The sequence below is a fragment of the Lissotriton helveticus genome, chromosome 3_2, assembly GCF_964261635.1.
Source record: "Lissotriton helveticus chromosome 3_2, aLisHel1.1, whole genome shotgun sequence".
NCBI classification, from domain to species: Eukaryota; Metazoa; Chordata; class Amphibia; order Caudata; family Salamandridae; genus Lissotriton; species Lissotriton helveticus.
The window spans coordinates 430,631,790-430,655,451 of NC_136062.1; positions in this window are offsets into that span (position 1 = coordinate 430,631,790).

A 23,662-nucleotide genomic window follows, 5' to 3' on the forward strand; every position below is an offset into this window, starting at 1 on the left:
AAAGTATATTTGCCACGGTGCCTTGTTGAGTAAAAAAAACAGTGAACTCCTGGAAATTGGGGCTATGTCAGAAAATCCAGGAAAATATTATGGAACCAAAATATTCTGGACAAAACATAGTGAGAGTAGGTGCATATAGTTCAGTAAAGATTTATTAGTCGTAACTTCACATCTGCGTACCTCTAAAATATATACTGTCAAGGTACATGTATATGTGTAGCAAAAACACATATATTTTTAAATAAGTGTTTACTTGCATAAAACTTTGGGGCATATTACCAACAACTAGCGATAATTATCGCTATGTAGGCTTAGCGGCAATAATTTTATCGCAGTGTTGCGGCGATTTTTATCGCTTAGGAGCCTTGCTATTATGAAGGTTTATCTCCTAAGTGATAAAAATCGGCCGAAATGCATGAATATCGCTGTAAAGTCAGCGATATTCATGCATTACCGAGCTAATGCTCTTAGCCATGTTATCCACCTCCCATTGGATAACATGGCTAAGAACTGCTCAGGGCAGGTGTTAGCTTTTGGAGATATTCGCGCTTAGCGCGAATATCTCCAAATGTTGGTAATAGGAGATAGCGATGTTAGCGACTGTTTCCAGTCGCTAACATCTTGGCACGCCCACTTTGCATGTCATTAGTGATAAATATCTCTGACATGCAAAGCGGGGCCCAAGATGGTCGCTATCTCCTACTAGCTGTCGCTAACTGGTGTTAGCGACAGCTAGGTAATAGGGAGATCATTTTATCTCCGCTTTCTTGGCTTTTAAAGCCAAAAAAGCAGAGATAAATCCCTTGATAATATGCCCCTCTATTTCTTGATACGTTCTTGATATTATGAGTTGATATTTCGGCCCGCGACATTTTGCAGTGCATATTCCGGGGAAATACCATGAAAATGTCATTTCAACTCTGTTTAAATAAAAACCAGCTACACAAAAAACGAAAAGAGGATTTTTAACCGTGGGGCATATTATCAAGGGCCTTATCTCCGCTTTTTGGCTTTAAAAACCAAAAAAGCGGACATAATGTTTTCGCCCTAACATGCAGTAGCGCATGTTTGCAGCCTAGTTACCGACGCCTCGCTTTGCGTCTTTAATGAGATGCAAAGTGGGCGTGTCAAAATAACACAGAAAATGTCGTTCACTACACTTCTCCGTATTACCAAGCCGGCCCAGGACACCCATAGAGATAAAAAAAGCTAAGGTAGGTGCGGTTATCGCCGTAACCTATCGTCTGTAAAATGTCAGACTTAGCTATATTTATAAAGTGAGGTGGATTCTGAGGCCACATCTCCCTATTATCAAGGATTCCCTCATCGCTGCATTTGTATCGCTGGATTTCCAGTGATGTCCCCTTATTTTGCTGCTATCGCTGGATTTGTTATCGCTGTGGAGATAAACCTTGATGATAACGCGTTATCTCAGCGATTTAATCCAGTGATAAATAAAATAGCGCTAATCGCGCTCAGTGATATTTATCGCTGTGTGTTGATAATATGCCCCCGTTTGTGCTCATTTCACTGCTGACCTTAGAAAAAAATACACGCCTTATAGTGACTGGGCAGGAAGAAAGCTCTACATATCATGCAATGTAATAGTGGCATTTGCAGTCAGCTAATACATAATCTCAATGTATATATTTGAATAAAAAATTAATATCCCTCGCTGTACAACTTTATGTGAGATCACTGAGACATTGACAAAAATGTATACAACACAACAATGGGCATATTATCAGGAACTGCGTTAAAATTATCGCCACTTTAGCGGCAGGAAACTGCTGCTAAAACGGCGATAATGAGCTTGATAATATGCCCTTGTGAATTCCCATAGAAGCCCCGGCAGCTCTGCTCTCTCTTACGTAAGCGCTGTTTTGTGCTTGGTAAGTCGGTGCTGGATAGAAAAGCGTTGATATTTTCTGAAGCTAGAGTGGGGGCTAGTATCAGATGACGCAATGGGCGGTTCCACTGGGGGGGATGCTTAGCAGGAGAAGCCCTGCCCGCATACTTTGTTCTTTGTGGCACATTAACATGTGTGAAACCAGCTCAGCTCATTTTGATTCAATAATTACTTTTGTTTATTTCGGACTGTTCAGTTCGAGCTGACGTCATGCGATATCCACATGTCACAAGTTCGAACCATAGCATCTCAGTCTTGCATCCTTCTGACTGAGCATCACTTATTCGCGTTGGTGCTGCCGACAATGTTACATAACTGAAGTCAGAGGGATAGTAAAAAATCTAAGCGTTACATAGAGAACAAGTGTGTGTATTCAGAATGAGAATGGCAAAGGTGCAGAATGTAGCTGGTGGTGATTTTTTTAGAACGTTGTTGTAAATATATTATTAAAGCATGGTGTGGTAGCGCTCTGTCATTTGCAGATTTTCCATTCAAATGATCACTAACTGTGCACAGACATACAGTCCTACTTGTAAAAGCGAGTAAAATCTTTCAAAGAAAAAGTTTTTTTGATTTATTTTGATCCTATTGACATCTCAGTTTCATCAAAATTCCGAAATACAAAAAAAAAACTTATTTCTACATTCCATACTGCTGATATGTTTTGAAGCATCTGCACAGTTAATTTACAGGAATTTAAATTCTATTATGTGTTAGAAACAATGACATCTCACTTCGCAGTCAGAGACAGTAAATACCAGTCTCCATGTTAAAAGAAAAACAACTATTTACCTGAAGATATTGTCTGACATATGACCTTTGTCTTTGAAGCACATCAAATGTTACCAGATAAAAACAAAATTAAAGGCAACTTTGTTGCTCATTCACCTTCTGACCTCCATCAGCGTTATTTAGGAGGTGCTGGCATAAGATTTACAAAAGGGGGGTGGTGATGGACGGAGCATCTGAACCAATCAAACACTCACACCCAGTCAAAAGATCTGGGTTTAACCCATCACCGTTCTTTAGCCCACTCTGCCACCCCAGTTCAGACATGGCCATATGCAAATCAGTCTGACCCTGTGCCTCAAGGAAACAGTCCAGCCCGAACTGCCAAGCCATGCCTTCCCTGGACCGAAAACAAGCTTCCGAGGACCGGTTTCTGGCATTACAGCCGTCTTCAGCCTGGCTTGCTTGAATCCAGTGGCAAAGTGAGCAAGGGACCCACGTTATGTTATGTTATGTTATGTTAACACGTTCTTCTATAGCGCAACAGCTACTCCACAGGGAGTGTCCCGGCGCTTTGGCGAAGAAAGCCTTCAAGGGCAGCAACACAACTCAACAGCAAGGAAAGGCGGCAAGCTTATCTGGTGAAAAGCCAGGTTTTTAAGGCCTTTCTGAAAGACAGAAGGCTGTGGGTCTGTCTAAGAGAGAGAGGAAGCTCGTTCCAAGCACGAGGAGCCAAATGATGAAAGGAGCGGCCGCCCTGTCTGACACGTTTAATGGTCGGAACTACCATTTGAGACAAGGAGGCGGACCCAATAGAGCTCTATTGGGTTTGTAAAGGACAAGACGTTTCCTGATATAACTGGGGCCAATATCATGGAGGGCTTTAAAGGTCAACGTCAAGCTTTTAAACAGGACTCTCTTGGCTATAGGAAGCCAGTGCAACTCTTTAAGCAGATCAGAGGCACTTGCGCGTCTAGGAAGCCCATAGATGGCGCGGGCAGCTGAATTTTGGACTACTTGAAGTCGCCTCACAAGGTATTTAGGAAGTCCTAGATACAGGGCGTTTGCGTAGTCTAATCTAGACCCAACAAGTGCTTGAACAGTGACCCTTCTGTGATTGATAGAGATCAAGGGGAGAAATGTTCTAAGCATCCGAAGGATGCCGAAACATTTCCCCGAAAGGCAAGAAATTTGGGGCCCAAAATTTAGGTCATTATCAATAATGATTCCTAAATTCTTAGCTTTATCACTTGCCTTTGCAGGTGGAAACAAGTCTTGCGGCCACCAGCTTTTCCAGTCAGGCTCGGTAGCACAGCCAAAAAATAGCAGCTCCGATTTGTCGGAGTTGCATTTTAAACCGTGCTCTCTGAACCAACCGAAGACCGCCTCTAAACAGCTTCTGATGCTGATCCCGTCGAACACCTCATTCTTGTCGTAGGTAAACAAGAGTTAGAGCATACCCTGCCACACTTATGGCGGCCAAAGCGGTACAAAAGGGGGGTGGTGATGGACCGAGCATCTGAACCAATCAAACACTCACACCCAGTCAAAAGATCTGGGTTTAATCCATCACCGTTCTTTAGCCCACTCTGCCACCACAGTTCAGACATGGCCATATGCAGATCAGTCTGACCCTGTGCCTCATGGGAACAGTCCAGACCGAACTGCCAAGCCATGCCTTCCCTGGACCGGAAACAAGCTTCCGAGGACCGGTTTCTGGCATTACAGCCGACTTCAGCCCGGCTTGCTTGAATCCAGTGGCAAAGTGAGCAAGGGACTCACATCTGAGCATACCCTGCCACACTTATGGCGGCCAAAGCGGTACAAAAGGGGGGTGTTGATGGACGGAGCATCTGAACTAATCAAACACTCACACCCAGTCAAAAGATCTGGGTTTAATCCATCACCGTTCTTTAGCCCACTCTGCCACCCCAGTTCAGACATGGCCATATGCAAATCAGTCTGATCCTGTGCCTCATGGGAACAGTCCAGCCCGAACTGCCAAGCCATGCCTTCCCTGGACCGGAAACAAGCTTCCGAGGACCGGTTTCTGGCATTACAGCCGTTTTCAGCCCGGCTTGCTTGAATCCAGTGGCAAAGTGAGCAAGGGACTCACATCTGAGCATACCCTGCCACACTTATGGTGGCCAAAGCGGTACAAAAGGGGGGAGGTGCTGGACGTAGCATCTGAACCAATCAAACACTCACACCCAGTCAAAAGATCTGGGTTTAATCCATCACCGTTCTTTAGCCCACTCTACCACCCCAGTTCATACATGGCCATATGCAAATCAGTCTGACCCTGTGCCTCATGGTTACAGTCCAGCCCGAACTGCCTAGCCATGCCTTCCCTGGTCTGGAAACAAGCTTCCGAGGACCGGTTTCTGGCATTACAGCCGTCTTCAGCCCGGCTTGCTTGAATCCAGTGGCAAAGTGAGCAAGGGACTCACGTCTGAGCATACCCTGCCACACTTATGGCGGCCAAAGCGGTACAAAAGGGGGGTGGTGATGGACGGAGCATCAGCACCAATCAAACACTCACACCCAGTCAAAAGATCTGGGTTTAATCCATCACCGTTCTTTAGCCCACTCTGCCACCCCAGTTCAGATATGGCCATATGCAAATCAGTCTGACCCTGTGCCTCATGGGAACAGTCCAGCCCGAACTGCCAAGCCATGCCTTTCCCTGGACCGGAAACAAGCTTCCGAGGACCGGTTTCTGGCGTTACAGCCGTCTTCAGCCCGGCTTGCTTGAGTCCAGTGGCAAAGTGAGCAAGGGTGGGCTAAAGAACGGTGATGGATCAAACCCAGATCTTTTGTCTGGGTGTGAGTGTTTGATTGGTTCAGATGCTCCGTCCATCACCACCCCCTTTTGTACCGCTTTGGCCGCCATAAGTGTGGCTCGCTAAAATTGCAGAAAAGCATGTTCATACTGTGCTTTCCACCTATCTCGAAACCCATAGTCTGCTGCACTCCACCCAGTCGGGTTTTCGATCCAATCTTAGTACCCAGACAGCTCTTTCGGAGGTCAATGAGGCCATTGTTGGATGCAGGAGGAAAGGCCATGTTGGTTATGTTAGACCTGTCGGCGGCCTTCGACACCGTACCTCATGAGGGTCTCCTCAGCAGACTCCATGAGATCGGTCTGAGAGGGACGGTGTTGAGTTGGTTTCGATCCTATTTAGCGGGTCGCTGACAGGTGGTCTGGGCCCCCCCTTACTCAGCCGTATTACCACCACTGGAGGTCGGAGTCCCTCAGGGCTCGGTGTTGAGCCCGACTCTTTTTAATATCTCTATGACCCCTCTGGCGGTGCAGGCTGAGTCTTTTGGGGCTCAGATCATTTCATACGCCGATGATACCCAACCCCTTTTTACATGTCATAAGGGGGCAGAGTTTGACGGAGAGAGCATTCGGGGTTGTCTTGGGGCTGTTTTCGAATGGTTTCAACGAAGCAGCCTCAAGTGCAACCCTGATAAGTCAGAGGTGCTTTTCTTCGGGTGTCAGGCTGATCCGAGTTGGCAGGAGTGGTGGCCTATAAACATGTTCCCTCCTGCGTCTTCTTGTATTGTATTGTATTGTATTGTGATTTGTAAAGCGCGATTGCTGCCCGATGGGCGTCCAAGCGCTGATACATGGAGAACAGAGCTGGGGGGAGGTAGGAAAAGACTGAGAATTAGATGGGCCTGGCAAATAGATGGGTTTTCAGTTGTTTGCGAAATGAGAGTAAGTTAGGATTGGACCGGATTTGTAGTGGGAGTGAGTTCCACATCTTAGCAGCATTTAAGGAAAAAATTCTTCCTCCGGTCCTGGCTCTCCGTACTCTTGGGACTATGGCCAGAAAGGCCTCTGTGGACCGTAGGGTTCTGTTGGGGTGGTATTGAGTGACCAGATTGTTAATGATCACTGGGCCTGATTTCCAGAAGGCTCGGTGGGCAATGCATAGTGCCTTAAATGCCACTCTCTGTCTCACTGGGAGCCAGTAAAGGCTGCTCAGTGCGGGTTTTGCGGACTGTGTCCTAGGAATCTGTAGCAGGACGCGGGCTGCGCAGTTCTGGACCACCTGTAGTTTCCGCATGGTTGACTCAGGGGCCCCCATGTGGTACACAATGAAGGATGCGTAGTCCAGGTGTAGTAGTAGATCCCTCTTTATTGACAGGTAGATAGGTGGCAGGTTACAGGATTAGAAGTTACAAGTAGAAAACCCCACCAGGAGAGAGCTTCCAGCTCCTCAGCCTGAGATGACCAACTGACTCTCTAGCTAGAGTCAGGCACTTAACATTCCATGATGTCACAGGACATTCTGAAGCAGTGGTAGAGAGGGAAATTACATATAACTATTTACCACACATCCTCTTCCTTTAACAAACAGCAGCAAGAAAGAAGTCAAGACGGAGCAGAAGGATTCAGAGGAGACTGTAGACTTCAGAGCTAGTAAAAGAGACAATTTGAAAGGCAGGAAAGTCAAGCATGAAAGCAGAAACAAAGAACAATAAAAGAGGCATGTAGAAAGATAAACATTAGATGCACAGATGAATAAAATGCAAATTACATTACATGCCCATCCACCCTCCTTAAAAAAAACAAGGTAGAGATCCTGGCAAATCAAGCAGGATGTAACAACTGTATGACAAAATGAGTGCAGATGGAAATAAGCACAAAACGATAAACTATCAACCTACACAGAAAAGGAAAGCCTTGCGATAAAGAATAGTGCATGGCATGCACTAACAACCTCCCCTTCAAGGGTACACTAAGGAAGGCAATCTTTAAACTGTGGAACAAAACAACTCCCCAGGAAAGGGTACACCAGAGGAAACTAACGCCTCTGGAACAAAGCACACAGTAGCCGCACACTGGCAATAGTGGAGCAACTACACCAAGAGGTAGCGCTGACAACGCACCTCAACTATCCACACAGAGTGATGCAACTTAAACTAATACATACACCTCCCCTAACAAAAGGGTACACCATTGTACAATGTAGGAATTTTTCAAGAAAACATCACTAAATGGCGGCGCTGACAACGCACACCACTTTCCCCCCAAAAAAAAGGGTACACAAAAATACTAATCTTTGAAACTTTCTAATAAATTAGTTACATGCAGACATCCTCCCCTAATAAAAGGGTACACCACGTGAAAGTGCGCAACGTAACTTCTCCAAAAAGTGACAACAAGACCCTATGATACAAAATGTAGGCACTGATTGTCACCACAACCCCACAACCTCCCCTAAGTAAGGGTACACCATAAGTACTAACCCTAAGTACATGGATGGGGTATTAATTAGACACAAACACCCTAGCTGCACTAGCAGGGTGAAACACAGGATACATTCCCTGTGAGACCAAAACCATAACGTCCCCTATATTTACATATAGGGTACCCCATAAGGTACAACATCACCCTAGTCTCAAAATAAGGCATTGACTAGCCCCACCCCCTCCCCTAAATAAGGGTACACTGTAGGGTTATGATGTTGCCTTAGGAAATTTTAAAGCTCAAATCATTCATCTACTGACAACATGCATAGAGATACTAAAAAAATTCACCACAATGACATATTACTACCCCCCAAAAGTAAAGATAACAATCTATTATGTTCAACACACACACTAACCCACAATACACGCTGAAAAACAAATAAGTTGAAGCATAAGCATTAGAATAAACAAGAGAATACAGCTCCGGTGAGCGATATCTCACCCGAGGTCTTCTTGGTTGAAATTGTCCAAAAGATCCGAAGAGTGACTGCACCACGGGAACGTGAGGTGATATGCAGGCAAGTCCTGGGTACTAATGACATTCTAAATGTCATACACACGAGCAGCGTGTTAATTATATTGGAAAAAAAATCGTGTGTTGTTGTTTCTTTACAGATTATAATAAATCCAAAGAACAAATGCGCTGTGTTAATTTGAGACTGCAACAGAGGATCGTCATTGAATTTCAACCGAAGACCAAAGAGACGAACAGGTTACTATGGTAACGAAAATGGCTTCCTTGATGACGTGTGCACAACGATGAAGAGAGATTGGTGGGAGTCACGTAACCAAGCGTGTGACCTCAGTCATAAAGAAGGAGACGAGTGAATCACCAGATTGGAGGCTTAAGCAAGCGTCATCGATTCCTTCCACCAACTCCCTTGGACATTCCATGACATCATTAGAAAGGCAGAGGAGAGCAGGGAGTGCAGAGCGGGTGTGAAGAAAAATGCCGTTGGTGTTGAACGGGCGGCATTTGTCTCGTGACTTTGACTTCAAACAGGTACGCCACAGAACCCTTTGATGCTCTTCAAACAGCAAAGTAAACTTCGTGACCTTCCGCTGATAATTATAGATGCTGATGATATGAGGCACTCAAAACCCCCGCACAGTCACTCTCGAAAAATAAGAAATAAAGGTCTCACCAGATTGAAGTCAGTTTCTAAGCGTCTTCAAATTTTGGGAAAACGATCGTTTGTAAGAGAAATAACAGCTTCACTCTCAAAGCTGTACATGTGCTCCATGTGAACTACATAATTGAAGAAGTCTGAATACGTGAAGCGACATTCAGGGGAAGATTTCTCAAAAACTAACTAAAAATTATGACTTCACAAGCGAAGGTTGCTGTGCTTGAGAGTGTACTGCCAGCGCCAGGGCACTTCCATAAGAGCAAACACAAAATTGCCCACATTGTGTGAAAACACACAAAATAAACACTGGTTGAAATATAAGCGAACTGTCAAGGTACACAAGAGGACCAGGAGACACAGCAGGGTGATCAAGCCTGCCGAGACATTGGCTCTTGTAGCAGTTAACAGTCAGACTCCAGATGATAGAGGGATGGCAGTTAGAGCTCTCACAACACAGACGCCCAGGGTGCAGGCTGTCCAAGCTGAAAAGGACACTGGTGGGGTTTGCTGGGCGTTATTCTGATTTCCAGGAAATCGACTTACTTGAATGTAGAACAGTCCTTGGTTTCCTTATAGGTGATTTTTTTTTTCTTCTTTCTTTGTAGCGCAGGTTAGTCCAAGAAACGTCGCCAAACTGTGGTACACAATGAAGGATGCGTAGTCCAGGTGTAGTAGTAGATCCCTCTTTATTGACAGGTAGATAGGTGGCAGGTTACAGGATTAGAAGTTACAAGTAGAAAACCCCACCAGGAGAGAGCTTCCAGCTCCTCAGCCTGAGATGACCAACTGACTCTCTAGCTAGAGTCAGGCACTTAACATTCCATGATGTCACAGGATATTCTGAAGCAGTGGTAGAGAGGGAAATTACATATAACTATTTACCACACCCCACATACAGGGCGTTGTTTGAGTTCAGCCGGGACTGAATCAGGCCCTGAACTGCCACCTGTTTGGCTTCCATAGGGAGGAGGAGGAGGACTTTCCTTAATGTTCTAAGTAAGCCAAAACAGATGGCTGATAGTTTAGTAGTCTGGGTGGAAAAGGAGAGGTTTTTGTCCAGCCATACTCCTAAGCTTTTTACGCATTCTTTGGGAGTGGGGGGGGTACCCAAACATCCAGGCCACATGGAGGTAAGTGACGTGGGTAATGCGGGGCCTAGGAGCAAGAGCTCGGTTTTGTCCCCATTCAGTTTTAAGGAGGAGCATGTCATCCACTTTTTTATGTCCTCTAGGCAGTTCATCAGACTTCCTGAGGTGTGACCGGCGCCTTCCTGAGTCAGTGAGACCACTAGCTGGGTATCGTCAGCATATGATACGATTTTTATGCCTGATGGTTCGACGAGCCCAGCCAATGGTTTCATGTAAACATTGAAGAGCGCAGGGCTCAGTGAAGAGCCCTGCGGTACTCCGCAGTTCAAGGGTTTACTGGCTGATATTGTGTCGCCGTCGAAGATCTGGAAGGATCTATTGTGCAAGAATGAATCAAGCCATTTTAAAGCATCGCCTCCGACACCGATGTTGCGCAGACGGTTCAGCAGGGTGGCATGGCTGACAGTGTCGAAGGCTGCACTTAGATCAAGGAGGATCACTGCCACTGAACCTCCCTGATCCAGTATCCTTCGTGACTCTTCGGTGACTGCCAGCAAGGCGGTTTCGGTACCGTGTTTGGGCCTGAAACCTGTCTGGGATGGGTCAAGGAGTGCATGGCTTTCCAGAAATTGTGTCAGCTGGATATTTATGTGCTTCTCCAGCACCTTACTTACCCAGGGAAGTAGTGAGATTGGGTGGTAACTGGAGTGATCTTCTGGGTTGAGGGTGGGCTTTTTTAACAGAGCCCGTACCATAGCTGTCTTCCATCCAGTGGGTACTGTGCAGGAAGATATGGATGAGTTGAGGAGCTCTAGTACCACGGGAAAAATGGCTTGGCTGGCCTGAATCAGTATTTCCGGTGGAGCAGGGTCAAGGGGGGAGGCAGATTTAACTTGGCGTGCCAATTGTTGCAATGTCTCCAGGTTTAGTGGGGAGAAGTGGTCCAGCGTAGGCTGTCCTGGGGGGGGGGGGGAGTTAGTTGGAGAAGTCTGATTGAATGTTGTTGAGTTATTGGCTGCTGGCGAAAAAGCAGAATAGATCTGAGTGACTTTGTTGTGGAAGAAGTCTGCAAGTTTGTTGCACCGATCTAACGTTTTCGGGACTGGGGGGGCAGTGTTGACAATGATGCACTTTTTGACCAGGTGAAAAATTGCCTTGGGTTTTGATTTTGCTGCCATTATTTGGTCTGCAAAGTAGGAGGCCTGGGCCGCCCTAACCCCATTTCTGTAGGCCTTAATAGTCTCTTTATATTGGGGTTTTTTCTCCGGGAGAAAGTCTAGTTCCCTAGCTGCTAAGAACCTGGGGGTCAAAATTGACAATGGCCTGTCACTTAAGTCCCAGATCCTGGGTCTGACTGGCACTTGCTATGGCCTGCTCAAAATGCTAAGCAAGTTTCTCCCCTTGCTCCCAATTGTGCATAGGAAAACTACTGTCCAGGCTCTTGTTTGTTCTAGGCTGGACTACTCTAATGTTTTATATCTAGGTCTTCCGGATTATTTACTTCAAAGACTTCAGGTTATCCAAAACTCGGCAGCACAGGCAATTTTTTGCCTCCCTCGCCGAGCTAGAGCTTCGGATCTTTTACACTCCTTACATTGGTTGCCTTTTCGCAAGCGAATTGTTTTTAAAACACTGACACTGGCATATAAGGGACTCAATGCTACGGGAGCTGAATATATTCAGAAACGTCTGGCCTTCTATAGACCTACTAGATCCCTTAGGTCGGAATCCCTTTGTCTTGCCACTGTCCCTACTGTCAAGAAAGCTAGGAGTGGGGGACGCTCTTTTAAACGCTTGACTCCCCAGCTATGGAATAGCCTCCCTCTGTCACTCCACTGTACTTCAAGCCAGTGTGGAATAAAAGGGTTCAGGCAGATCAGGTCGATTATCCCTTTCAAGGTTTGCCCGGCGTTAGCCGCTTCTCACCCAACTCACGATTTATCAAATAAAGAGGCAGGCGCTAGAGACTGGAAGGCAGGAAACAGGAGTTTATTCCGACGGAGCAGAACACGTCAAATCAGACAACAGGGTATCTTCTCGAGGTGCTCTGACCGCATCTCTGAGGCCTGGCCTCTTATACACAGTTTTATGACTTTATTACATTTGCGACATCCGTGGTATTGCTTTGAAGTACGGAAAGGCATCTTTGGAATCCCCGGTTCAGGCCCATTCCCACACATATCTACAGTAGGAGTCCCCACCCCTAACCTCAGCATGATGGCTATCGCGCAGCTGGACATTCCGCTGGGAACAGAAATGCGGGTGATCGGTCGGATCTAGGGGTGTGAGGGCATTGATTAATCCCCGCTCCTTTGAAGTGAGGCGAGGTCCTACTGTTGGGGCAATAAACTGCATCTGTTGGGCTAAGTGATGGCCTGGGATCAGGCCGGACAATTGGGCAAGGAGGAAGGGGTTATCAAAGGGCCTGTTCTAAGGGTGGGATGAAAGAGCGAGGGGGCAGGGGTTTCAGCAAGGGATGTGGCTCTGAGACAGGGTCGTGTTTAGAGGTGCGTTTATGACCCAAGCAGGAGATACCGGGGGCTGTCAGGGCGCGGGGGGGGAATACTTGCGAGGCTGGGGAGTGAGGGGGAGAGACGCGCAGGCTATTGGCAGTGGGCAGAGAGGTCATGACACACAAAATGACTGCTATCTATGTTCGCGATGGGGCCTAAAAAGGGGCAAGATGGCGTGGCCACTGTTTCGTGACTTTCGCTTTACTTTCAACAGTGGCGAGGGTGAACATAAATGAACGCCGCTTATGTATATATACATTGTCATTTTCCACAGTCGCCGCTTTTTAACATAAGTCAGTTCATTTCTGTGTTTATCATAACTGACGGGGTGTACATATGTGGTCAATGAGATAGCGTTTGTCAGTACTGGCGGATTGCATATAACTATGTGTAGTCGATGCGGCATACGAGATGGAATACATATTAATTTACATTTGTCGTGTTTAACAGTGACCGATGAAACATTTTGAAGGCAACAAAAGTGGTTGAGGGAGGAATTTAGTCCAATACAAGCAATTAGTCAGGGGGGGTAGAAAGTTAAAAAAAAAGGGGGGTCTTCGCCACAGTGTCTTTTTAGTAGTGAGCCATCACTGGTAGGCTCTGGTAGTTCGTTTTCTTCCGTTGGCGCTGTTGAGCACCGGCGGTGGAGCTATAGGTCCAGCACGGATCCTTCTTTACACGTCGCAGGGTGCGATCTGTCCTCTGCTGTTAGACCACAGTCCTGTTTCCTAACTAATCTTTTTAAGGGTGCCTCATGCTGGGCACCTGCATTTCTTTCTCCTTCCGCGGCATACCCTACTCTACCTAAATGCTGTTCTTCTTCTCTGAGTCAAAATCCACGTGAAAAGAAAAAGGGGGGGTTGGTCGGATAATCGAGGGAAGAGAGGGCGGAGTAGGACCAGATCTTCGAGACAAACCAAGGGAGCAAAGGGTGATGAGCAGGCAGGTCCATCAATCGGGCTCAAAGGGGCGGGGAATTCTGGCACGCGTGTGTCAACAAGCAGAGGGCTTCAAGGCAGCCCTCCATCCTTTCATTTTCCGCGTTTGAGAGTGGTGCCTCGTCCCGCGTCCCGTTGCTCTGCGGCTCCACCTTAGGTCGAGGTCACACGTGCCTCATGATCTGCGGCCAGGTTGTGCGTCACGTCCGGTCCCTCTCCTCCGGTGACTGTGTATCTTTGAATGGGTACAAAACATGTTTTAGAGAACTGGCAGGAGAGGACATTTATACATTTCAATTCTGGCCCAAATCTAAGTAGTTGGTGGTACGTTCATCGGTCACGGTCAGAAGTTATCACTGTGGAGCATGTATACAGGCATGTCTACTGAGTTTGTACTAAGTCTATTTGGCGTTCATTCATGACGTATAGGGAGAGAGGTCAGACTCCTATCAACTGTGTATTCCTTCAAACTCGAAATCGGATCCTTCGATAGAGACTCATCTCTCTAACCCAAGCCCTGGCAGTCTTCCATCATCATGAGAGAGGGGTAGGGGCTAAACATTCTTTTCTCGGGGAGCAACAGTTAGTCAGGGTCATCAGTTATACTTCGGGATATGGAGGAACGGGGACGTTTTGGACATCCGTACTTGGGTGCAGAGAGGTGGGGCAATCTGGGCATTGGAGATTGTGTTTCTAACGAGCTGAGAACAGAAGGCCATTGACATATAGTCCTCCTATAAAAGGCCAGATTAGGGGACATCAGTCGTCTTACCTGTCCTTTCCTTCATAGCCAATTCAAGTTCCATCATTTTACAGAAAGGAGAGGTAGTAATATGGCAAATTACAATTGTTTTAGTGTCTGTCAATTTGCCGAACACCTTTGTGTTTGAATACCAATTAGGCTCGTGCCAGCGGGGCACGACGTTACCACACAAAGGAAGAGGGAACAGGGGGACCCTCGGAGGGAGAGTCGTCCACATTTTAAATGACCTATTCGGTACACTTACGACATGGAGAGAGAGAAAGAGAGAGAGAGAGAGAGACGTGTACAATAATAGGCCATTTAGTGCGCACACAACACAAAACAGTAGGGGGTCAGGTTACATAGGAACACAGACTGAGGGACGACGTAAATCCATACACTACGTACACATGAATTCGGGCGGGTAGTACATGTATTATATACAAAAACCCAAGACAAAACATAGAACAGTACTTGGCCAAAGAGATTTCCTCCTGCATGCTGCGCATCCTTAGTATCCTATTTAATTGACCTGGCTGTCTTTTGCTGTTGGCCTTGGTTGCAAATACTTACACCTTTGTCAATTGTTCGGGAACTAACCTGGTCAGGCTAATACTCACGGTGGGATCTTCTAATCGTTTTTAGCGAATGGGTATCCAGGCTGAGGCAACGGAGGGTGTCAGTCGGGAGAGCAATGGGCAGCTTTGAGTTTCACGTCTATGAGGGTGCAAGAAGGAGGTGGTAAATCTTAAACATCGACAATATTCCTAGTCTTCCAGGAGGAGGGTACTTGGGTAAACCTCACCCCGGAATATTCCTGAACCTTCCCCTATTTAGTTACCGTATGAATCTACTCTTAGGTGCACGTCATTCTTGGTTGCATTATCTGGGGTGCCGGTTGGAGTCATATTTTTGTCATACTGCAATAACCCGCCAAGTTTCTGCTTCAGGCCACCCTTCCAGTCGCTGGGTTCAGAGAGAGAGAGACAGCCGTTTCTAAGTAAGGGAGTGTTATATCTTTGTTTGTTCGTCGTGTAGAGGCATCATGTTCAGACCCCTTTTTCCCCATTCCATCGGCCGTTCGATCATCACTCAAGTCATACATAAAACATCTTTCTCATCCAGTCAAACGTGTGCAACGTGTATCCAGTCGAGTTATACACATCCGGGCATACACGCGTGCATTCATATCACACAAATTTGTCACGTTCTCAGGGGCAGTCTCCATAGATAATATATAATTTTTCCCCCGCTGAACCATTGGGTGTTGCTTAGGTCTTCTCCATTCTTTTAATCGATGTCCCGATGTGACCTGCAGAAAGTAGGGGAAAAGAAGGGGTGGGGGCAGCGTTTTAAAACACATCCACGCGCATAAACCCGAAAAGGCTTTTACTTACCACATATTCGACCTATCTCCGCGGGATGCAGTCCCTTTCATCTCGGCGTTTTAAGCCCAGAGGGACTGGTAGTGCGGGAGAGATAATCATTGATGGACTGTATATTGTATAGATCGCCCACGTGTGGTATTGCGGATCGTGTGTAGGGGAGGGTCAAAACAAAAGGGTAGTCAGTGTAACGTGGGGGGTGAACTCGTGCTCTCCTTCGAGGAGGATGGATGGTCTACAGTGGTACAGGGTCTTTTTTTTTTCTTTTCATCAGGCACGGAAACTAGAGGGGCTAGGTGGCATTCCTTCGGAGTGGCTTAGGGGCATCTGAAACAACTTCCCTGATATATGTGGCATTTAAAGTAAAGGCTAAATACCGGGACCTTTATCGATTGCTTTACGTTGCACAAAAGTAAAAACACACGCAACAGACCTGGACCATTCACATTTGCAAAATTTCTGTGTACTTTGCTTTTTAACCTTTAAGTAATCGAATTGCTTTATTTCACCTGTATTTTACGTATATCGGAAACAATGGCCATTTATTTTGAAACTTACCAACCCAAGTGCTACAACTATGTTTGCTTTTCACAAAGACTTTTATTAAAAAATGTTGGCGTACACATGCGGGCCTACAACCACGGGGGCCGGCCACGGAGCAGACTGGAACTGTACATGAGGGCATATTTATTTGAGGAAAACGTAACGGAGTCGGTGGTCGTTGATTACATAAAGGTACGATAAGTGCAATAAAATCATATCGAAAATTCATTGTGGGCAAGTACCATAAGTGTCGAAAATTCGAACTTTCAATAATACTGTAATCAATGACGCGTCAGAACTTAACATAAATTCATTGTCCGAATGTTCAATAAGTACCCATCCCCTCCCACCATGCGCTTAAAAAAAAAACTGCATACATAACTCATGCTATCAAGGCTGAACATCCGGAACACAACAGGGAGTTGCGAGTTTCGTTTGTACCGGCGCCATTTTGGGTGGGGTCAGGCAGGTCCATGTATAGTCAAAATGTCTCCACCAACTCATGGTTGGACCAGAGCCTCTTTCGGCAGTCCAAAAGTTTCGTTAAAGGGCAACAGAAGGGGCCGGTGACATGAACCATCAATCAAAAAAAAGGGGGGGCAACAATCTTTCCTACCGGGTCATACTGGTGTTCCACCGGAACTGATCAAATCGGTAGTCTGCAGTATTTTTGGTCATTCAAACTGAGGCTGGCGTCAGCATGAGGCCGCCAACGTCTCGTGGCTATGTCTTGGTCGTTCTGCGGACAATCATGGCAGTCGTTCCCCATCGGGGGCCTGGGGCCCCTGTAGTTCTCACAGAATCTTCAAGGCTGAGGAGAACGCTTCTGGACGGGGGCCCATTTTCTGGTTGACAGGCGACCAGGCCATCTTTTCATGCCAGGCCCATTCCTGCAGAGTCGACCGCCATTTTTAGGAGTTCTGCAGCTACCGGCAGTCACTGAGTCGCAGGAGCAGACGGACTCCAGCCTGTCGGGCGAAGCGTTGTTGCACCGCCACAGTGGACGAGACCCTGCTGGGTGAGTGGAGCGTCGCTGCACTGCAACAGTGGACGAACCCTTGTCGGGTGAGTGGAGCGTCGCTGCACCGCAAGAGTGGACGAACCCTTGTCGGGTGAGTGGAGCGTTGGGGGTGCAGCTGAGGGGTCTCCACCTGGGAAGCCGGGAGAGGCTCGTCCGCGCCGCCCCTTCCTCCCAGTGCACCCCACGCCGTCTCGCTGACATTCGTTATGGCTAGACCAGGCGATGAAAGAGGGGGGGGGGGCGGAGGCATAAGCAAAACATCCCCCCCGTGGCCTGCAAGGCGCCGGAAGAAGAAGAGAATGGGAAGACCAGTACATTCCGGGCCGGGCCATTCATCCCACAACTTCTCCGGCCGATGGCGGACAGTCGCTCTTTGCCACGGCCACAGGAGCGGGTCCCCCCGGTCAGCCAACCGTGGGGCTCGTCGAGCGGAACGCTGGTACATCCTGGGGCAGTCCTCGGCGCGTGGTGTCGCCTCCGGGCTATTTGCGCAATGGTCCTCCACCCCAGGCCGTCACCGACGCTACCTCGCCAGCTGATGGCTTTTGTAGACTTTTCTAACGCCCAAAAACCTACTAAAAAGTAGCCCAAAGGAGCCCAACAATGCTACTTTGAGGAAGGAGGGACAGGAACGGCGTCAAGCAGACGGCGAAATGCATTGTGGGTTTGTTGTTGCAGCCGTTTGCCATGTAAATAGTTGCTTGATATATAGTTGTACAATAAAAACGTTTTAACATGTTACTTTGCTGGAGTGTTGTATATTTATAATATTTGCGTAGGGTATTGTCGTTATTTGGGCGGGGTGGGCGGTGGAGCCGGGCTGTCTTGCAGTCATCATGGCGTTGAGTTCGGCTCTTCTCACTAGTTTCATATTTCTCCTGAGGGGTTGTTCCTAATGTTTCTATTTTATTAGGGGTGTCCTCCGGTGGAGCCAGATGATCTACCTCTAATAAATGGTCCGGGCTGAACCAACTACTGAACAATGGGGGGAAGATAGGCATGACGGGTTACAATGGGGATAAAAGTCTGCACTACCTATCCTTCACTACTTTGCGGAGACTAGATAGAATATTTCTATTCTACAGTACTCGCAAATAGGGAATACCCAAAGAGAGAACCAATTCCAAACAGTCAGTGTTCGGACAAACAATCAATCAATCAAATGAGGAATAAAATAGGCGCGACGGGTTACAACGGGGGCAAAAGCCTGCGCTACCTACCCTTCACTATCTGCAAAGAGAGAGATCTTCCTGTTCCCCCCTGTTTGTAGGCAGAGAAGATCCTTTCAGAGAACCAATTCCGAACGATTAATGTCCGGTCAAACAATCAATCAATGAGGGATAAAAATAGGCACGACGGATTACAACGGGGGCAAAAGCCTGCGTTACCTTTCCTTCACTATCTGCAAAGACTAAACAGAGTATTGCGACTCTGTGCTTGTTTGCAAATAGAGAATGATCCAAAGAGAACCAATTCCAAAACAATAAATGCTTGGATAACAATCAATCAAATGGAGAGGGAAGTAGGCGCGACGGGTTACAACGGGGGCAAAAGCCTGCGCTACCCACCCTTCACTATCTGCAAAGGGAGAATACTCCTATCCTTCCCCGTTTGTAGACAGAGAATCTCTCAGGACAAAACAATCAAATGCGTAATACTAGTATTTTCCAATGACAATAAAACAATCCATTCGCAATTCGTCGTGTTACACGACCTTACCCGGACCGTATGGACAGTTTCTCGTCTTCCGCTTCCAGCGCCCGATTGTCCTCTATTCTCCGTAATTGCTGTGGCACTCCTGATGGTTCCCAGTCAGGACCGTAGATCACTCGAGAGAGGTCTGCTCGGAACCAGTGAAGTTCGGATGATCGGCTGCCAGACAAGGGTCTATCGGGCAGGAGCTCTTCCCGATCGTTGCAGTCGTTCACTCTGTCGTTGGGACCTCTCCCACTGGATCCACGTGTCGCTGATGGGCCCCACGTTTGGGACGCCAGTTGTGGAATAAAAGGGTTCAGGCAGATCAGGTCGATTATCCCTTTCAAGGTTTGCCCGGCGTTAGCCGCTTCTCACCCAACTCACGATTTATCAAATAAAGAGGCAGGCGCTGGAGACTGGAAGGCAGGAAACAGGAGTTTATTCTGACGGAGCAGAACACGTCAAATCAGACAACAGGGTGTCTTCTCGAGGTGCTCTGACCGTATCTCTGAGGCCAGGCCTCTTATACACAGTTTTATGACTTTATTACATTTGTGACATCCGTGGTATTGCTTTGAAGTACAGAAAAGGCATCTTTGGAATCCCCGGTTCAGGCCCATTCCCACACATATCTACAGTAGGAGTCCCCACCCCTAACCTCAGCATGATGGCTATCGCGCAGCTGGACATTCCGCTGGGAACAGAAATGCGGTGATCGGTCGGATCTAGGGGTGTGAGGGCATTGATTAATCCCCGCTCCTTTGAAGTGAGGCGAGGTCCTACTGTTGGGGCAATAAACTGCATCTGTTGGGCTAAGTGATGGCCTGGGATCAGGCCGGACAATTGGGCAAGGAGGAAGGGGTTATCAAAGGGCCTGTTCTAAGGGTGGGATGAAAGAGCGAGGGGGCAGGGGTTTCAGCACGGGATGTGGCTCTGAGACATGGTCGTGTTTAGAGGTGCAATTATGACCCAAGCAGGAGAGACCGGGGGCTGTCAGGGCGCGGGGGGGGAATACTTGCGAGGCTGGGGAGTGAGGGGGAGGGACGCGCAGGCTATTGGCAGTGGGCAGAGAGGTCATGACACACAAAATGGCTGCTATCTATGTTCGCGATGGGGCCTAAAAAGGGGCAAGATGGCGTGGCCACTGTTTCGTGACTTTCGCTTTACTTTCAACAGTGGCGAGGGTGAACATAAATGAACGCCGCTTATGTATATATACATTGTCATTTTCCACAGTTGCTGGCCTTTAGAAAGGGTTTGAAGACATGGCTGTATGGACAGTAACCAGTCTTTTTCTTCTCCTTTTTGCCTGCTCTCTGTTGTGGGTTAGAAAAAGCGCCGGGACACTCCATGGAGTAGCCGAGCGCTATATAAGACACCCATAACATTAACATTAACATTAACAGGGTATGCTCAGACGTGAGTCCCTTGCTCACTTTGCCACTGGATTCAAGCAAGCCGGGCTGAAGACAGCTGTAATGCCAGAAACCGGTCCTCGGAAGCTTGTTTCCGGTCCAGGGAAGGCATGGCTTGGCAGTTCGGGCTGGACTGTTCCCATGAAGCACAGGGTCAGACTGATTTGCATATAGCCATGTCTGAACTGGTGTGGCAGAGTGGGCTAAAGAACGGTGATGTATCAAACCCAGCTCTTTTGACTGGGTGTGACTGTTTGATTAGTTCAGATGCTCCGTCCATCACCACCCCCTTTTGTACCGCTTTGGCCGCCATAATTGTGGCAGAGTATGCTTAGACGTGAGTGCCTTGCTCACTTTGCCATTGGATTCAAGCGAGCCGGGCTGAAGACGGCTGTAATGCCAGAAAGCGGTCCTCGGAAGCTTGTTTCCGGTCCAGGAAAGGCATGGCATGGCAGTTTGGGCTGGAATGGACTGTTCCCATGACGCACAGGGTCAGACTGATTTGCATATAGAGATGTCTGAACTGGGGTGGCAGAGTGGGCTAAAGATCGATGATGTATCAAACCCAGATCTTTTGACTGGGTGTGAGTGTTTGATTGGTTCAGATGCTCTGTCCATCACCACCCCCTTTTGTACCGCCATGGCCGCCATAAGTGTGGCAGGGTATGCTCAGACTTGAGTCCCTTGCTCACTTTGCCACTGGATTCAAGCAAGCCGGGCCGAAACGGCTGTAATGCCAGAAACCGGTCCTCGGAAGCTTGTTTCCGGTCCAGGGAAGGCATGGCTTGGCAGTTCGGGCTGGACTGTTCACATGAGGCACAGGGTCAGACTGATTTGCATATAGCCATGTCTGAACTGGGGTGGCAGAGTGGGCTAAAGAACGGTGTTGGATCAAACCCAGATCTTTTGACTAGGTGTGAGTGTTTGATTGGTTCAGATGCTCCGTCCATCACCACCCCCTTTTGTACCGCTTTGGCCGCCATAACTGTGGCAGGGTATGCTCAGACGTGAGTCCCTTGCTCACTTTGCCACTGGATTCAAGCAAGCCAGGCTGAAGACGGCTGTAATGCCAGAAACCGGTCCTCGAAGATTGTTTCCGGTCCAGGGAAGGAATGGCTTGGCAGTTCGGGCTGGACTATTCCCATGAGGCACAGGGTCAGACTGATTTGCATATAGCCATGTCTGAACTGGTGTGGCAGAGTGGGCTAAAGAACGGTGATGTATCAAACCCAGCTCTTTTGACTGGGTGTGAGTGTTTGATTAGTTCAGATGCTCCGTCCATCACCACCCCCTTTTGTACCGCTTTGGCCGCCATAAGTGTGGCAGGGTATGCTTAGACGTGAGTCCCTTGCTCACTTTGCCACTGGATTCAAGCGAGCCGGGCTGAAGACGGCTGTAATGCCAGAAACCGGTCCTCGGAAGCTTGTTTCCGGTCTAGGGAAGGCATGGCTTGGCAGTTCGGGCTGGACTGTTCCCATGAGGCATAGGGTCAGACTGATTTGCATATAGCCATGTCTGAACTGGGGTGGCAGAGTGGGCTTAAGAACGGTGATGGATCAAACCCAGATCTTTTGACTGGGTGTGAGTGTTTGATTGGTTCAGATGCTCCGTCCGTCACCACCCCCTTTTGTACAGCTATGGCCGCCATAAGTGTGGCAGGGTATGCTTAGACGTGAGTCCCTTGCTGACTTTGCGACTGGATTCAAGCGAGCCGGGCTGAAGACGGCTGTAATGCCAGAAACCGGTCCTCGCAAGATTGTTTCCGGTCCAGGGAAGGCATGACTTGGCAGTTCGGGCTGGACTGTTCCCATGAGGCACAGGGTCAGACTGATTTGCATATAGCCATGTCTGAACTGGGGTGGCAGAGTGGGCTAAAGAACGGTGATGGATCAAACCCCGATCTTTTGACTGGGTGCGAGTGTTTGATTGGTTCAGAAGCTCTGTCCATCACCACCCCCTTTTGTACCGCTTTGGCCGCATTAAGTGTGGCAGGGTATGCTCAGACGTGAGTCCCTTGCTCACTTTGCCACTGGATTCAAGCAAGCCGGGCTGAAGACGGCTGTAATGCCAGAAACCGGTCCTCGGAAGCTTGTTTCCGGTCCAGGGAAGGCATGGCTTGGCAGTTCGGGCTGGACTGTTCCCATGAGGCACCGGGTAATACTGATTTGCATATAGCCATGTCTGAACTGGGGTGGCTGAGTGGGCTAAAGAACGGTGATGGATCAAACCCAGATCTTTTGACTGGGTGTGAGTGTTTGATTGGTTCAGATGCTCCGTTCATCACCACCCCCTTTTGTACCGCTTTGGCTGCCTTAAGTGTGGCGAGGTATGCTCATCTTGCTCACTTTGCCACTGGATTCAAGCAAGCCGGGCTGAAGATGGCTGTAATGCCAGAAACCGGCCCTCTGAAGCTTGTTTCCGGTCCAGGAAAGGCATGGCTTGGCAGTTCGGGCTGGACTGTTCCCATGAGGCACAGGGTCAGACTGATTTGCATATAGCCATGTCTGAACTGGGGTGGCAGAGTGGGCTAAAGAACGGTGATGGATCAAACCCAGTTCTTTTGACTGGGTGTGAGTGTTTGATTGGTTCAGATGCTCCGTCCATCACCACCCCCTTTTGTACCACTTTGTCCGCCATAAGTGTGGCAGGGTATGCTCAGACGTGAGTCCCTTGCTCACTTTGCCACTGGATTCAAGCAAGCCGGGCTGAAGACGGCTGTAATGCCAGAAATCGGTCCTCGGAAGCTTGTTTCCGGTCCAGGGAAGGCATGGCTTGGCAGTTCGGGCTGGACTGTTCCCATGAGGCACATGGTCAGACTGATTTGCATATAGCCATGTCTGAACTGGGGTGGCAGAGTGGGCTAAAGAACGGTGTTGGATCAAACCCAGATCTTTTGACTAGGTGTGAGTGTCTGATTGGTTCAGATGCTCCGTCCATCACCACCCCCTTTTGTACCGCTTTGGCCGCCATAACTGTGGCAGGGTATGCTCAGACGTGAGTCCCTTGCTCACTTTGCCACTGGATTCAAGCAAGCCAGGCTGAAGACGGCTGTAATGCCAGAAACCGGTCCTCAAAGATTGTTTCCGGTCCAGGGAAGGCATGGCTTGGCAGTTCGGGCTGGACTGTTCCCATGAGGCACAGGGTAATACTGATTTGCATATAGCCATGTCTGAACTGGGGTGGCAGAGTGGGCTAAAGAACGGTGATGGATCAAACCAAGATCTTTTGACTGGGTGTGAGTGTTTGATTGGTTCAGATGCTCCGTCCATCACCACCCCCTTTTGTACCG